The sequence below is a fragment of the Pinus tabuliformis genome, chromosome 1_2 (genome assembly GCF_031772625.1).
Source record: "Pinus tabuliformis cultivar Carrire ecotype Pingquan chromosome 1_2, CPIR1, whole genome shotgun sequence".
NCBI classification, from domain to species: Eukaryota; Viridiplantae; Streptophyta; class Pinopsida; order Pinales; family Pinaceae; genus Pinus; species Pinus tabuliformis.
The window spans coordinates 162543558-162557305 of NC_142298.1; the positions used below are offsets into that span (position 1 = coordinate 162543558).

Below are 13748 nucleotides of genomic sequence, written 5' to 3' on the forward strand. Positions count from 1 at the left end.
GGATGACATTACAAAGATGAAGGACTATGGTAGATGGGGTCTTAAAGATATCAATATATTTGGGTTGGATTTTTTTGATAAAGAGTTACGGGAGAGTTATTTATGGCATTAAAAGAAATATATCAAGAAGTCTTTTCAATAAGAGAATGGATTTTTCATTTGAACAACTTTATGAAATTCAAACATTAGATACTTGGAAATCTTTAATAGGAGATTGGCTCTAGCTCTAAGATTTTAGTTAAAATTGATCCATTCTTGGCTTGAGAGGATCCCGCACCTCATTGGATGTGATCATCAAAATTTTACATGACAGGGACATTTTTTTCATATCATATCAAAGGAAATTATGACCTAATGCAGTTATATTCCATTTGGAAGGATATCGACATTGTGGGTTTGTATGGTGAAAATGTTGTGATTTGGTCGCGATACATTCTGGACCTCCAAATGGAAGGGATATCTCATGTTGTTGGGACTAATAAACTCAGTTGGAATGGTAACCTGCGATAGGACCAATTAGTGGTCTCGTAAGTATATAAACATATCTCTGTTTCTCTTCTAATTTAGAAGGACCTTTGCTAATTCAGATATGCCTAGTCTTGGTATTTACCTTAAAAAATTAAAATTTTCATATGGCTTGTTTTGAAAAACAATATTCTTACTTAGGAAAACTTATGTAACCAAGGGTTTGAAGGTCTCGGGAGATGATATCTGTGCGAGGGAGATTTTGAATTTTTTTTACAACTTTCCTTTTAATGTCCTTTCACCATTGTTTGTGGGACTATGTTTTAGTATGCTTTAATTTAAAGGTTCGTTGGTCTTTTATCTCTTTGGAGGCATGTTGCAAGTGGTGGATGACGTGTAGAGAACACCACTCTCTTCCTCTTTTCATCTTGTAGGGCATATGGAATGTAGGAATGCTATGATTTTTAAGAATCAATTTTTTTGACATTGGTTTGTGAGTTATAAAGGAAAAAGGAGACGTCCTATCGGAAAAAGGAGTCTCGTCAACGCCTCGTAGAATCCATTTTGATGTTCTTCGTCATGGTGTTTTGTGGAAGGAGGGATTGTTTCCTACAATATAAATTTCCCATATTGTTTCCTAGCTATTAGGTTGCATACATGTTCTTCTGTTTCGCATTGTCTATCCGGCATACATGTTCTTCTTTTTGAATTTTGTTGTATACGTTGAATATCTTTTTTAGGCATGTAGTGATGGATCATCATCCAACGAAAGGATTTCTGGACATATTGGTTTGATATTCGAACATATGTCTTGTGTAACTAGTTTCCTTAATATGAAAACTATGTTTTTTCTTCCGTGGAAATAATATAAAAGAAACAATCAAACAAATCTATTTGATTGTTTCTTGATAATTAAAGCTTGCACCATTTCAAAATAAAATAAAATTGATTTTAATGGTTTAGGTTGAAGTATAATAAATAAATAGATAAGAATGGTCGAACATGAGAATTTTAAAAATTTAATTATTAAATATTAAAGAAATTACAAATTATTTGTATAATTAGAATAAGGAAAAACATATTAATGGAATAAGAACATAGACTTTTTTTTTTCCTTTTTTTTTTTTAATATAAGGGCAAATCCATTTAAAGGGATCACATCGTGCTGGCTTATTACAGTCTAATCCATCTATGAACTCCCACCAATTGAACTAACTTTTTCATGTTAAAATCATTTACTCAACATATAAGAAAATTTTGAATTTAACTTACTTTATTTTTACAAAAGATTTTTTGGCGAAGATCACATGAGACATCATTTGTCGACGCGTTTCGAACCAACCAGTGTGGTTCATCGTCAGGACAAGTTGAAGAAACAGATCCAGCTTAGCAAGTTAAATATGAATTATAATTATCGTAATTATGATTTGAATAATAGCTATACTTATAATAATAACCCTTGTGATACGAATGATAACTATATTATTAGAAGCGATACTAATGAAATGTATAAGAATATTATTAATGAGAATAATAAGGATTCGAATATTTGTAATAATAATGATATGGATAATAGTATTATTAGAACCGATAATAATGATATGTATAATATTATTAATGAGAATAATAAGGTTTCGAATATTGATATTTGTAATAATAATATGGATAATAGTATTACTAGTATTGATATGAATTATAATAATGACTTTATCAAGAATAATAATAATATTTATAATAATAATATTAATAATGTTAATATTTATAATAAAAATATTAACAATAATAATAATCATTATAATAATAAATATTATAATAATAGATTCATTAATAATAAAAACAATAAAAATTCGAATAATAAGTACTCATCTTTTAATATTTCTAGCATGGAGATAAATAGGAATGATGTTTATAATAATCGCCTTTCTTCTTGTTCTAATAAAAGGGTTTTAAATCTTTCTAGTTTCTCCTTCCCCCTTCTGTTTTTAAAGTTTTAGGCAAAGGTTTAAATTTTGCCTTGGCTTCGAAGAAAATCCCTGTGGATGATATCATTTGTGACATAGAGTTTGGGATCAGAGATTTGCCTGATAAGGTTAAGGACACCATTAGGCAAGATTGTGCGGTTGTCTTAAGAAAGGCTAAGCCCCCTAAGAGCAACCTTAGCAAGGAAGAATCTGCCGCTCTCAAATCCTTAAACCAGAACAAGGATATCATTGTTTTAAAGGCAGACAAGGGTGGTGCTGCCGTCATTTTGAACAAGGCCGATTACCGTAGCAAGATGTTGGATCATCTTCATAATAGTGGTAGCTACAAAAAGCTTCCTAAGAATCCGTTAAAGAAGGTTGCTAAGAATGTGGCGCTTGCCATTAAATCCATTAGCTCATTGAGTTCCCTGCACCATAAACTCATTGAGAGCAACCCTATCACGCCTAGAATCTATGGTCTCCCCAAGATTCACAAGGATGGGACTCCGTTGAGGCCCATTGTCAACACCATTGGCGGTCCTACCTACCTTCTTGCTAAGTTCTTGGCTTTAAAGCTTAAGCCCTTGGTGGGTCGTACGGAGTCCTTCGTAAAAGACTCTGCTTCCTTCATTAAGGAGCTCGAGAACATCAAGCTTGACCCTGGTGACATTCTTGTTAGTTTTGATGTTGTTTCCCTCTTCACTTGCATCCCTATTAGTGAGGCCATGGAGGTGATCAACCGCCTAACAGATCCTAACACTGCTAAGTTGGTTGAAATCTGTCTCACTTCTACATTTTCCTGTTTTGAGGGGGATTTCTTCGAGCAAACCTGTGGGGTTGCCATGGGCTCTCCTCTTTCCCCTGTCGTTGCTATTCTTTTCATGGAAGATTTTGAGTCCAAGGCTCTAAACTCTTCCCGCCTCTTACCTAAGCTTTGGAGAAGATATGTGGATGACACCAATGTTATCTGGTCTCACGACCAAGAAGAATTGGATCTCTTCTTCAATCATCTCAATAATCAATCCTCTGCCATTAAGTTCACTATGGAGCAAGAGGTCAATGGTTGCCTTCCATTCCTCGATATTCGTATTTCTAAGAATAGTGATGGTTCCCTCGGCCACCAAGTTTTTCGAAAGAAAACGCATACTGAGCAGTATCTTCATGCCAGTTCCCATCATTTCCCGGCTCAAAAGATGGGTGTTCTCAATACCCGGATAAGAAGAGTTTTGAGAAAGAAAAATCCCATCTCCTTGATGTCTTTGTTGAGAATGGTTATAGTAGATTCTTGGGTCAGAGGGCTTTCCGTAAAGCTTCCAAGATTTCGCTATCTCAACGGGAACCAAAGGAGCGAGTTCCTGGTGTCCTTCTTCCGTATGTTCAAGGGACTACTGATAAGATTGGTAGGATTCTCAGGATGCATGGTGTCCCTATGACCTTTAGGCCCCTGAAAACTATTCGCATGTCCCTCCGATCAGCTAAGGATCCTATCGACCCTAAAGATATGAAAGGTGTGTACTTGATCCCCTGTTCCTGTGGGACCCCCTACATTGGGGAAACTGGTCGCTCCATTAATCAGAGGATTAGTGAGCATGCAACAGACCTTAAGCATAGGCGAACTAAGTCTTCTGCTTTAGCTAAGCATGCTAAGCATGCTGAGAAAACCAATCATCATGTTTTTATTGAGGAAGCTAGGGTTATTGCTAAGGTTTCGCGCTTCCATCATCGGAAATTTAGGGAGGCGCTGGAGATTGAAAAGAGGCCGAATAATCTCAATAGAGATGATGGCTGGAAAATCAGTCGGTGTTGGGTCCCAGGACTCTCGTCCTAGTCGATTTTCTTCTTCTTCTTCTTCTTTTTTAACTTTTATTTATTAAGTTTTATTTATTAATTTATTAATTTTTATTTATTTAATTAATTTAATTTAGTTTTATTTAATTTAATTTTATAATTTAATTTAAATTTTTATTATTATTTTATTATTATTATTATTATTATTATTATTTTGTGTAAGTAAGCTTTATATTAACAAAAATATAGTACAAAATTCTGCAGAAGCAGATTACTGGCCACTGAACTGCAGGCCTTGCTCCATGATATCAGAAGAGTCTAAAATGACAGAGGACTGGAAAAAACTATATAACTGAAGACTGAGAACATGCACACCATGCAGGGCGGTAGTAAGCACGAGTGGACAGTAGACAAAGACAAAAGAAGCCTGGAACGAAGACATAGAACCCGCCGAGAAGAGAAGAGCAAGGGAGGCCAGAAGGACTGCCGAATCAGAGGCGTTTGAACATTTCCAGAACCAGGTTGGGTTTTGCCATGTAGCTTTGCCCAGGCCTGGAAGAGGCACCCTGCTGGTCACCTGAAGGCTCAGTCTTCTGCTCGTCGGCTGGCTTGTTGTATTTCCCAATGAATTGCTGCAGAATCTTGATCAGCACAGTGAGTTTCTTCTTCATGGTGTCGACCTGTTGTTGGATTGCACTCAGTTTGAACTCGCTGCTTTCCACCACTGCCATGTGATCATGCGCAATAGTTTCAGCAAACTGCTTGAGTTTACGCAGCTGATCCGCATGCTCCCCCTGGACGTCCATGGGTTTGGCAAGGAGGGTCTTCATTCGCCAAGCTTCTGCCTGAGTTCTTACGAACTGAGTGGCCCGGGTGCTGGGAGTTCCCGGGTCCTGGATCCAGTCGACCTCGTTTTCGATTTGCTGATCAGAGAGTTTGATTTCCTCATCCTTGACCGTGGCCTCTAAATCAATAATTCTGCGCTTGTTTCGCTGCGAGGTTCGCCTCTCGAACATCTCCCTGGCCTGCTGCAAATCTTTGTTGGCAGATTGATTGCGGCTAGTCTCCCCAGCCATAGTGCTGCTTTCTTGCCTAGCAGAATCTCGATCGTTAATTGCAGAAAGAGGAGGGACGAGAATGCTATCCACAGAAACAATGTCTGTCGTTGGGTAATTGAGAGTGATTATATAATCAAAATCGGGGAGGTTTCCGGCGAGTGATCGGATAGATTTGTGCAACTTGCACGTCTGATCACCATTATTGCGACGTGAAGGATTTTTGTTTGGGATTTGGGATAATTGAGCCCTCCTACGGTCGCCGCGCCCTGCATGCCCCAAAATGTGCCATGTGTCCCTGATTATTATTATTATTATTATTATTATTATTATTATTATTATTATTATTTTTAGGTTGACTTTTATAATAATTTTTTTTTTTCATTCATACCTTCTCTTTCTTTTATTTATCCTTATAGTCCTATTTTTAATTCCTCTATTACTAATTTAACTTATTTTTTTAATTATTTAGCATAAAACTTTTATTTATTTATTAATAATTTTGAACTAACTATTATCATTAAATTATTTTTATTTATTTTATTGCTCCCCCTAGGGTAATTTTTTTTTTTAATTTATTTATTAATTTATTAATTTTTAATTTTTAATTTTATTTTTTATTCTTTATTTTTTATTTTTTATTTTTATTTCTTATTTCTTATTTCTTATTTTTTTTTTTTTTTTTTTTATTTTTTTTTTTATTTTATTTTATTTATTTATTTTTATTTTTTTATTTATTTATTATTATTATTATTTTTTCCTTAAATAAAAATCTAATTATTTATTTTAACTAACTATTATCATGAATTATTTTAATTACTAATTTAACATAACTTTGCAATTATTTAACTAACTATCATCATAAAATTAGTTATTAATAATAATTTTTACTAGATTAATAATTATTTTTATTTTAGGGATTGGTCCCCCTAGGGTAATTTTCTCCCTTAAATATAATTTTTAATTATTTATCTTAACTAACTATTATCATGAATTAATTTTTTACTTATTATTTTAATTATTTATTAATATTTTTAACTAACTATTATCTTAATATTATTTTTATTTATTTTATTTTAAGGGATTGGTCCCCCTAAGGTAACTTTTTCCTTAAATTATTAAAAAAGGGGTTTTGATCCCGGTACCCAGTCCAAAGTAGTTGTTGGTTTTTTTAGCCATTGGAGGCTCTGCTCTGTCTATTTAACTTGCTAAGCTGGATCTGTTTCTTCAACTTGTCCTGACAATGAACCACACTGGTTGGTTCGAAACGCATCGACAAATGATGTCTCATGTGATCTTCGCCGAAAAATCTTTTGTAAACTTGATATGGATCACAGAAGCCTGAACTCTATTACTTTATTTTTCTTTATAAAAAATTGACATAAAATTATGTTATTTAATTTGGACATAGAAATATTTTATTTAAGGTTAATATTAAAATATATTTTTTGTTATTAATATATTTTTGTTTTAAATATTACATGTTAATGTTATATAGAATAAATTACACATCTTAGAATATCAATAACTAGCAATTGCACCAAATGTTGCAAATAAAACATCATAAGTCGATAGCATTGAAAAAAGAGCATAGATGAAGAGTGATTCCTTTGCCATAGAAGTAGGTTCTTCAACGGAACACCCACCTCTATTTTAAAGCGAATGTTTGCTTATCCTTCTGAAGCAACAATTCAGACTGGACCCCCATTAGTTCAACTTCCAAAAGCATATCATTATAGTATTTGATTCCCCAAAACAACGCATTGTCATCAATAAAGGAACCATCAAAGACATAAACATGACTAGAGATATCTTAACTTATTATCATTTAAATGGAAAATTGATAAGGTGTCATCAGAAATAGTGAAGTGTGAAAAGATAGGGGAAAAGGATTGAGTTACTTACTAAGAGATGCATATGGATCAAGTGGCTTGTAGTTGAAGCTGAAAATTTGGGTCAAGTTGTTGAACTTTGGATGTTGAGCAACAATATTCCAATCACTATAATTCATCATGTAATTGAAGCTTTTGATAGTTTTTTCACTCTCCAATACTCTTTGTAGTTGAGCTTGACATGCTAATGTATTCTAATTGGGCACATGTGACAAGTGCATTGTACGAGATGAGATGTATTGCTATTAGTGGGTGTTTGTATCCCTAGAATCAATCAGATGTGGGGAATATATCATGTAATGAATTGAAAGTGCATGAGGTTTGTATCCTGTCAATTGATTCAATTAAAAAAAAACAAAATTAAGAGGACTCTGCCAAAGTGAATAGGGTTTACATACTCAATACAAGCCCCAGGAGAAGTGAGATTATTGTGAAAGCCACAAGAACGTGTAGGGCAAGACAATAGTGTCATATTTGTGGCACATCAATTGAGAGTCTTCTTAGCTAGAAACTATGAATATATACAGATCACATTCCAAGTTAATGCAACAAAACACAATTCCCACATTACCCTGATTAATCTTTCCAAAGTTATTAATTAATAAGCCATAATGTATAGCAACTCTTAATTTTTCATATATTTTAAAAATAATTATTTCATATATCTTATTATTTAAAAAAAATATTAAAAAATAATTACAAACTTTAATGCAATTTCTCATCATGCAATAGTTTCTTGAAAACTCCACATTGTAGTTGTTATGGCTTTATGAGTTTTGTTTTTTTTTGGTTCAAAATAAAAATACTCAATTTGTTAAAGTAAGTTTTAAATATGTTTTTTATAAAACCTAAGTAACAACTAAAATTTTCTTCTGAAGCCAAGATTATACCATCATAAACCTGTCTTGCACATCATAAATTTTATAGCATTCACTGTTAAAATTTTATAGTATTCAGTGTTAATAACTATTGACAAGATGCAATAGTCACAATTAACGACTATTGATAAAATAGGGCAGTGAAAATTTATGACAATAAACAACTATTGAAGAGTAGTTACACGTTGTATGCGCCTTGACATTAAAGTGAAACCTACAAACTTTTATTGATTCCTTCTATTGAATCTTTTTCTAGATTTGATTGGATAATGTAGGGATATATTTGAAAGTGATTTGTTTTTGTCATTTATGAAAATAGTTTGGTGAAATATATATATATATATATATATATATATATATATATATATATATATATATATATTAAGAGAAGTTAGTGGATGTGTGGGTATGAATATGTTCTAGTGGCCAGTTTTCTCCATAAGCAATAATATAGGACTTGAATTGCCTTTTTATGGAGTTTCAAGTAATTATCAACAAACAAGTAGATTTTTATGCTTTATCTCAAAAGTTACTATAACTTATCTGGCTTAACCTCCATAATCTAATTATAATAAGGTATTCCTAATGATAATACAACACCAAATTTCAAACTCAACTTTCTATTTAAAAGATTCAATCTTATTTATAAGTTCTGAAGTATTGAATAATTTCATACTGATCAATGTTCATATCTTGTTCTTCATGAACATTAAACACCTCTCTTCGTACAAAACATTAAATACTTTTCAATTTTTTTTTTTAGTGGGACTACATCATCATCATGTCTAATATAGAACTTTACCAATTTCACATTAGAGAGTACCTTAACAGAGCACCACAAGACCATCTATCCAAATGCTTCGTAAAAGTAAAATACATGCCCAAGCATCCCACTACAAAATATTAAATAATCTACCTAATGTCTATATATCGTTTGCCTTGAATAAATTTGAAGGTCAAAATAAAGAATATTAAATGTGTTGCAACAACGTAATTCATGCTTAATGGAGAGACAAAGATATGAAAAATGAAAGCGTTCATTGCAGATACGTGTGCCATAATTCATTAATACTCTCGTCTATGTAGGGGCACTAAGGCCACTTAGAAGTGACGAATAAGCATTTCACTAGACAAAGAACTGTCAGGATCTGGAAAGGAACTTAGTTGCAAATGGTGAAAAAACAATGTTGTTCAAAAATGGAAAAATAAAATTGAAGTGAGGAAGTAGGGTGGTAGAGAGTTAGGTTTAAATCTGGAGAAGTTGTGCACATCAAAGCAAAAGACAAATTTTTGAAGTATAGTTTTATTCACTTGGACTAATGTTAAAGATATTTTAAAATAGAGATTTTAAACCAGAATCACATAAGTTGTAATAGAATAGATTCAAGTCGGGCACCCTCCAAATACGATGTCGTCATGTAATAACCCCAACAATCCACACCCCGACATCGCTGCCTCAGTGCACAAAGATGATTATCCCCCGCCGAAGTTTCAACGTAGCTGGTATTTGCAGACGCCATCGTGAGCAACACACTCATCTGCACGTAGATATTGTATTTTTTTTAAATAAAATATTATATTTGCAGAACAATCAATCTTGAAATGATTTTAAAAAGTGTTACATTAAAAGGCATCCCTTGTTCTCATAGAAAAGGAACGGAAGAGGAGTGTTAGATTGCCTATTCGATTTGATTTGGAAGAATATCCAAAACTAGGCTATTTCAACATGAATAATCTTAAGACCAAAAAAAAATACACAGTCTTCCTTAACATTGTACACATGCGGTTTCATCAAAACTTCCATACACATATATTACATTTCCATGCTTTGCACAAGTTCAAACCCCTATCAATATACCTAGCTCCCCTGTTGAATTTCATTGATGTCTGTCAGCTGCCAAATATCATCTTCCCATAAAGACCCATGGAAGACCTCTGCAGAAACCTCGTTATATGCGGTATTCTAAGACCCTGAGAAGAAATGACAGCCATTACAACACCATCATAATATGGAAACTGGTTCAGCCCCATGGTCAACTCATCAGCAGAGTCAAGAAAGACATTGAAATCAAACTCCCCAAGAACATTTCCATTTCCATAAGCCTGCAAGTCCCCAACATTTGAACCGTCCCCAATGGAAGAAGTTGAGTTTGCATGCTTCGATATTGCGCCCATTTCGGCTTCTTCTGACAATTTCACATCGCCGAAATCTCTGTAACTCTCATTCTCGCGTTCGGTTGGGCCTCACAGGAAAATCCATCCTCATCTGTGTAGCTATCCATCTTGTCGATTCTGTCTAGAAGCGCCAAATCTATCCTAGGATGCCCAACGAACACTGGTTCGTGTCCATGAATCATGGTACTCTAAGTTTATCACACTATCACATGGAATCTAGTTAGAGAATTGTAACTCACTACCAGTTTTTAATCTGATGGCAAAGGCTATTTCTATCGTCTAACACTTAAATCAAAGGCACACAAAGGGATAGGTGACATGGGAGGTGAGTTCTTCTCATAGAGAAATGCCTTACGACATAATTATTTTTACAAGTCATTTGTTAACTTCATATTAAGTATTGAAGGAATTACATATTTCTTTTATACTAAAAGATATCTTTTATTTTTATTTTCAATTACTTTATATCTATATAAAAACGATTTAAAATTAACATGAAAATCGAAAATTTTATTTTTTTTTTATTACTATCTTTTTAATTTGTTAAGTAGTATTTTATTACAATATGGCAACATCTCTCGTATTAATTGTACAATACAAGTAAATAATATTCTATATATTCTTATATTAATAAAATATTTTTCTTTTTAATACAAATCTTTAAATTTATTTTTTGGAAAATTTAAAAATGTGTTAACAATTTCCAGAACAATTTGTTTAGTTTTATAGTTGTGAATTTATATAAAATTAAAGTCATTGTGGTTATAGGATCGTTAAAGAAAAGTGTTAAAAGTGTTAGAAACTTAATGTTTAGTGAATGTGGCAAATTATATCATCTAATTTAAAATGAAAATGGAAAAAATATATTAAAAACCATATAAATTTAAAAAGTTTTTTTAAATAATAAATTTAAAAGTTACATTTAAAAATAATAAAATAATATTTATATTAATAATTTAAGAAAATAGTAATAACAAAGGGTATTAAAAAAACTTTAATTTCTATTTTAATTTACATCAATTTTATAATAAAATAATTAAAAGTAATATATTTTAATTTACATTTTATTAATGGAGAATTATGATATGTAATGCCTTCACTATTTAATACGGAGTTGAAAAATTGACATGTAAATATAATATTATTGATATTACATGACATTAATTGATTTGACGTGCAATATTCAAAACAAAAATATATTAATAACTAAAAAAAGAAAACTTTACTATTAGCTATAAACCATCCTAGATCCTTCTTAACCCTGGATTTATTAGGCGCTGAGAAGGATCAAATATCTCGAGGTGTAAACCTCTTTTTTGAGTGCAAAACTTGAGGAGAGGTTTGCACCTAAAGAGATTTGATCCCTCTCGGTGCTTGATAGATCTGAGGTTAAGATGGATCTAGGCTGGTATCAGTCGTGTGTAGTCATACAAAATTTGTTAAAAATATAATTATTTTGATCATTTTAAATATGCTAAATATGTCTAATATTAATTTGGTCAATTTAAATTTAACTTTGCTTAGTTACCTCAGTTTGTTGAGATGAGAGAGACTGTTAGTAACTTGAATGATGAAAAATGATGAAATAAAAATTTTAAGTGCAAAGTGAAAATTTAACAATGTTGAACGATAGAAAATGTGAATAATAAGAATATAGTGAATTACAAACAATCTTCACTGCGATCAATATGAAACTATTTTCTTCTACGTGTTTGAATGCAAAGTGATTAACAATGTTGAATGATGGAAAATGGGAATAATAAGAATGTAGCTAATTACAAATAGTTTACATTTTTAAGAAGAAGACATTTCGGGTAAGTGAACATTTTATTTAGGATGAAAATTCAAGTATTGTATTTATGGTTGAATTATTGTAACAAAGAATTCAATTCACATCATGAATAATGTTTATGTGTGCACACTGAGAGAGAGTTTGTATGTTTTGGGGGTGAGATAGAGATATAGATGGAGGGGGGAGAGAGGGAAGAAGAGAGAGGAAAATACATGGAGGGAGGAAGAGATATAGATATGGAGAGAGAAGTGTTAGAGAGAGAGAGAGAAGGGGAAGAGAGAGAGGGAGTGGAAAAGGGAGGGAGAGAGAGATAGATAGATATGGAGAGAGAGTGTGTATGTTTAGGGGGTGAGATAGAGAGATAAATAAGGACATACAATGGGAGATAGAGATATAGATGGAGGGGGAGGAGATGTTCTTACACTGAAATCAATGCACACTATTAATATAATTACTTTGAAATTAATGTACATCATACATCTAGTTGCATCAAATCCGAAATCAACATTTACACTAAAATCAATGCATCTAGTGCAAACAATCAAATAAGATTACAAATAAACATATACACTAAATCAATGCATCTAGTGAAAACAATCAAAGATGATTAGAAATCAACATCTACACTAAAATCAATCCATATAGTGCAAGCAATCAAATAGGATTAGAAATCAATATCTACACTGAAACCAATGCATCGAATGCAAGCAATCAAATAGCTGTAGAAATCTACATCTACAATAAAATCGATGCATCTTGTGCAAGCGATCATATAGGACTATAAATCAATATCTACACTAAAACAATGCATCTAGTGCAAGCAATAAAATAGGAGTAGAAATCAACATCTACACTGAAATCAATGCATCTAATATAAGGTATTAAATAAAATTAGAAATCAAAATGTACACTAAAATCAATGCATCTAGTGCAAATGATCAAAGACAATTAGAAATCAATTTCTACATTGAAACCATTGCATCTACTTTAAGCAATCAAGTAGGAGTTGAAATAAACATCTACACTAAAATTAGTGTAAGGTATTAAATAGGATTAGAAACCAACATCTACACTAAAATCAATGCATCTAGTGCAAACGATCAAATAGGATTATAAATAAACAACTACACTAAAATCAATAGATCTATTTTAGTGAAAAACCAAAATATTCATGACTTTCTAGATCTAATTCTATATTTGTATTTGTCTATGTGTGTATCTTTCTTCTTCCCTCTTTCCCCCTGTCATCTATATATATACCTCCCTCCATCTCTCCTTATTTGTCTCTCTATCTCACCCCCCTAAACACATCTCTCTCTCTCTCTCTCTCTCTCTCTCTATATATATATATATATATATATATATATATATATATATATATATGAGAGAGGAGTAGATGAAGAGGGAGGGAGAGAGAGAGAGAGGTAGATAGATAGATATGGAGAGAGAGTGTGTATATCTGGGGGCTGAGATAGAGATATAGATGGAGGGGGTAGAGAGGTGGGGGGGAGAAGAGATAGGGAAGGAGAGGAAGAGGGAGAGATCTATAGATAGATATATATGAAGAGAGAGAGTGTATGTGGACTGATATAGAGAGATAAAGAAGGAGACGCAGAGGGAGATATAGATATAGATGGAGGGGGAAAAAGGGAAGAAGAGAGAGACAAATAAATGGATGGAGGAAGATATATATATATATATATATATATATATATATATATATATATATATATATATATATA

At 32.3% G+C, this 13748-nt stretch overlaps 1 pseudogene; it reads right to left on the reverse strand.

Annotated features, from left to right (window-relative positions):
* Nucleotides 1-9897: 9897 nt before the first annotated feature.
* LOC149205003 (uncharacterized) lies at nucleotides 9898-10396 on the reverse strand (annotated as a pseudogene).
* Between the last annotated feature and the right edge of the window lie 3352 nt (nucleotides 10397-13748).